Here is a 5,220-nt window from a genome sequence, read left to right as displayed (position 1 = left end):
AAACACGAGCACAGCACAGGAGTAAATGTTAAATGATCAGTACACAATGGATATTGATTTCTATTTCATACATTCATATTCAAATTACTCTGGTCGTGTTTCCAGCAGTCGCTCATCCACGCCTTAAGAAGTGAAAAAATAAATATGAAAACGAAGAGAAGTCCGAGATGGATAAATGAGTAAGAGAACATTAAAAGGACAGGAATAAAATGAAAGGGAGAGCTCTACACATCAGCCTGAGCCTCACGTTCTGCACACATTCTTGCACGCTATCCTCACGTCAGCCTGGCATGCAAAGGTATCCTCTCGCTGCTCAGATCTTATAGTCCCTTGCGTTCGGAGTTGTGGTGGAAATAAAGATCATGTGGTCGTAACAGTTGTCAAGGTTTCAAGTTTCGCTGCACCATCGCCGCCAGTACCAATAACAGGTCTGCTTGTTGGTGGTTAGAGGAATTTATCGTATATTCAATAAACTCGTTTTGGGCGCCACACAACTTTTGAGAGGGAAGGGAGAAGGAGGGAGAAGGGAGAGAGGGAGGGTTCCCGACCTCCGTAGCAGCCACTCTCCTCTTACCTCCATTCCCCCTACCTCCCTCTCTCCTACCTTCCCTCTTCTCTGTCGTCGCTCTTCCATCCATTGAGCTGACGACCTTCCCGCCAAAAAGTGCGCGCCAAAGGCTTTCTTTGATCCCAGCTTTGCATTTTGGTCATGGATGAGGCGCTCCAGCAACTCCTGCTATGCCCGTGTGTGTGTGTGTGTGTGTGTGTGTGTGTGTGTGTGTGTTGTCAGGCGTCACCAATAAACTGTTCTTGGAGGAAAGTTAAGGATATAACAAAGTCAGTGGTGATTTCTAACACAATGCTAACATGCATCATACGAGCGTGTATCCATGGTCAGTGTTTTGGTGAGGCTCTTGAGGCCACCAATCAGCTGACCGGCGAGGCCAGCTTAGAAGGCACCTCAGCTGGCCCTTCCCGCCCCGTCACTGACAGGCGTTCTCACTTCCCTGTCCCCTTCTTCTGGACCTTTCATTCTCCCTGTCATTATCTGAGATCACAGCCCTCCCTCTCATTACACTTTCAGCACCATATCTCTCTTTTCACCTTACCCTAACCCGCCATCACACCCACACCATCACTGCTTACTGCTGCTGTTCCCTCTCGTCCCTTCCTTCCATCACTAATACTTGCTATCCCATTTCGTTTTTCTTTATCTGTTCTTGTCTCTGATGCATTTGGAACACTATAAATAAAATTGCCTGCGCCACTAATGGGCGCTGAACAGCGCTTCCCATACACTCTTCAAGTGTGCCTACAGGCGCTATAGGCCTTACCGTAAAAAAAAAAAAAAAATCATCATTGTATTTGTTTTACACATCACTTTCTATTTTAACTCAAATGCAAACATTAATTGCGCCTCTTCCCCACATTTCTCTATTTCTGTACACACCACTCATTTCCCCTCATCTCACTCATCTCACGCAAATCCTCGTTTCCTATTTTCCATCCATGTCTGCCTTTCTTCACTCACCTCACCTCCCTCCTTGTTCCTTTCTTCCCTCCCGCGCAATATCAGATCTTCCTACCTGCAGACGGTGCACTTATCCTGCCCTCCTCATGTTCCACCACGCCTGCCAACCTAACCTCCATTCCTTTCCATGCTCTCCACTCCTTTTCCTTGGTACCTTTAATTTTCTTTCCCCAACTGTACTTCACAAATCTAATTTCTAATAACGTTCAAGTCGCTTCAAGAGTATTAGTCATTATCACTTGGTATTACAATTGGCATTTCCACCATCTACTCAGACAATGGTATGAAAGGACGAAGGGTGAAAAAACAGAAGGAACAGGCAAATATGAAAGAAAAAAAAATGTAGTGTAGGAGGAGAAAGACGATGGTAAGGATAATAGAGTAATAATATTAATGAGAGAGAGAGAGAGAGAGAGAGAGAGAGAGAGAGAGAGAGAGAGAGAGAGAGAGAGAGAGAGAGACGCGATGTGAATGAGATGAACGTAAAACGGAATGTAACTAAAAAGAAAATACGACGTGACAGAAATGAAGACTCAAACTAAGACAGGAAGCGAAGGGAGATAAAGGAAAGCGAAAAAAAGGATACTGATAAGACGTCTGGGTAAGGATAAAAAGAAAAAAAAGTGTTTGGAGAGAATTTAGAGTATGAGGAACGTCCAGAAGTTTAGTATGGGAATAGAAAATAATGTGAAAAGAATTAAATAAAGTAAAATACACAAAAAAAATCCGAAAGCACACATTACACTTACGATAGAAGTAATAGCTGTACATGTGGCGGGAACTTCAAAACAAAAGAAAAGTACTAAAGACCAGAGAGAGAAGAGGAAAGAATGTAAGGCAACTGAAAAAAATGACGGGGACTCTCAGTGGGACGAGAGAAAGAGAGAGGGAGAGGGGAGAAACATAAGTAAGTTCAAAGGGGAGATCGAAAATGAGAGGAGGCAACGAAGGAAGGATTAGGCCCATCTCTCTCTCTCTCTCTCTCTCTCTCTCTCTCTCTCTCTCTCTCTCTCTCTCTCTCTCTCTTTCTCCCCCCACACACAACACAACGCCCGCAACACAGCATTACGTCTCTCCCATCACAATGCCGTCCCACCAGGAGTGTCCGCTAAGGAATTCACTCCATTTTTTTTCCCTCTTCAGCTCGTATTTTATTGTTATTGTTATTTTTTTCCGGCCAGAGAGGAGTCCCGACTAGCCTCTTCCTAGATCCGGCACGACACCACTGCGAGTTTCTTCCCTGGATGCCTGAGTCTGTCACAGCGAGTTTGTAATATACCTTGAACGTTCACGTTTACCATAGTTAGATTTGAAAGGAAAATAAGAAAAGATTGGTTTACAAATGAGATGAGAAATGACTAGAGTTCACTTGGTTATGAGAGAGAGAGAGAGAGAGAGAGAGAGAGAGAGAGAGAGAGAGAGAGAGAGAGAGAGAGAGAGAGAGAGAGAGAGAGAGAGAGTCAATAGATAATAATAATAATAATAATAATAATAATAATAATAATAATAATAATAATAATAATAATAATGATAATAATAATAATAATAATAATAATAATAATAATAATAATAATAATAATAATAATAATAATAATAATAATAATATTATTATTATTATTATTATTATTTTTATTATTATTATTACTATTATTTTATTATTACGATTATCATTATTATTATTCTTATTATTATCATTACTATTATTATTATTATTATTATTATTATTATTATTATTATTATTATTATTATTATTATCATTATCATTAAAAAGTATTATTATTATTATTATTATTATTATCATTAAAAATTATTATTATTATTATTATTATTATTATTATTATTATTATTATTATTATTATTATTATTAATATCATTACCATTATGAAAATCCACGTAATGATATCAAGAGAAACCATTTAAGTGACATGAACCCAAGCAAATATGGATGTGAATATGTTAAGAGAGGAATGGTAAATCAAAACAAAAGAGATATGTAAAGTGAGTGGCAGGGAATCTTTAGCTGAGAAAAAAAAAAGATACTTAGTAACATGTTAATTTTCATTTTAATGTATTCATTGCAACTTCAGAACCTATTTAATCAGGAAATTAATTGTTGAAAAAAGTGGTGAAATGCACGTCCGTTGCAATATAAATTGTGAAATAGAACGAACAGTTGAAATAGTAAAAAAGTTGAAATACTTAACAAAAATACTGGTGAGTCACTATTACACAGGCATGGCAAGTCTCGACCTCTGCTGTAGAGTTCTCAAGCATTACCTTCCTCCCCAGAGACGCCCCACCTCCACACGTGAGCGACACCTCCCCACCACTGCAGCACGCCATAGTATCCAGTGACCTGGCCTCACCTCACCTTAAGAACATATGAACACAAGGGAAGCACAAGACAGGTTGCAAGGAGCCAGCACGCCTGTCCATGCGGCACTCCCTGTAGGAAATATTTATACAGATCTTCCCCTCCCATCCCTATCAATCTTTAAATCTGTAATCGTCCTATTGGTCTGTACGCATTTCATCAATTCAGCTACCTGTCTATATATGGGTGGTAGTATGTATATACGTATCTGTATGTTCGTGATGCCTAATTGTTTGCATGTATATGTGTATGTATGTATGTATGTATGTATGTGCATGCGTACGTATATATATATATATATATATATATATATATATATATATATATATATATATATATATATATATATATATATATATATATGTGTGTGTGTGTGTGTGTGTGTGTGTGTGTGTGTGTGTGTGTGTGTGATCTGCTGCAGTCTCTGACGAGACAGCCAGACGTTACCCTACGGAACGAGCTCAGAGCTCATAGACCGATATCGGATAGGCCTGAGACCAGGCACACAACACCGGGACAACAAGGTCACAACCCCTATATATATATCCCGTATATACTCACTGCTAGGTGAACAGGGGCTACACGTGAGGAGACACATATATATCTCCACCCGGCCGTGTGTGTGTGTGGTGTGTGTGTGTGTGTGTGTGTGTGTGTGTGTGTGTGTGTGCGTGTGTAATTCACCTCGGTCGTCTGCTGGTCACTCAGCCAGTCTGACTTTCCCATTACGGAGCGAGCTCAGAGGTCATAGACCGATCCTCGGGTAGGACTGAGACCACAACACACTCCACACAGCGGAAAAGCGAGGCCACAACCCCTCGAGTTACATCCCGTACCTATTTACTGCTAGGTGAACAGGGGCTACACATTAAGAGGCTTGCCCATTTGCCTCGCCGCCTCCGGGATTCGAACCCGGACCCTCTCGAGTGTGAGTCGAACGTGCTAACCACTACACTACGCGGTGTGTGTGTGTGTGTGTGTGTGTGTGTGTGTGTGTGTGTGTGTGTGTGTGTGTAATTAACTAAGTAAGTAAGTAAGTGTTTATTGCTAAATACAGTCACTTGTACAAATACAGATAGTTACACAAATATCAAGGAAATATAGAAGGAAAATAAAGGAAGTATACATCACATCCATCAATTGTATTCAGGACGGAATGCAGGGCTCAATGTATATAGTTAGAGACAACAGATTTTCTACAGTACTAGTCCACTGTTATTAAAGAAATAAAAGCTGATCAAATCATAAGAAATATGGAGGAAATATACATCACATTGATCAGCGTCGCGACAGTGAGATGCGAAACAAGACACTC

The sequence above is a fragment of the Portunus trituberculatus genome, chromosome 50, assembly GCF_017591435.1.
Source record: "Portunus trituberculatus isolate SZX2019 chromosome 50, ASM1759143v1, whole genome shotgun sequence".
Taxonomy (NCBI): Eukaryota; Metazoa; Arthropoda; class Malacostraca; order Decapoda; family Portunidae; genus Portunus; species Portunus trituberculatus.
The sequence above is the reverse complement of the archived record's forward strand: the minus strand, read 5'-3'. Positions refer to the sequence as shown.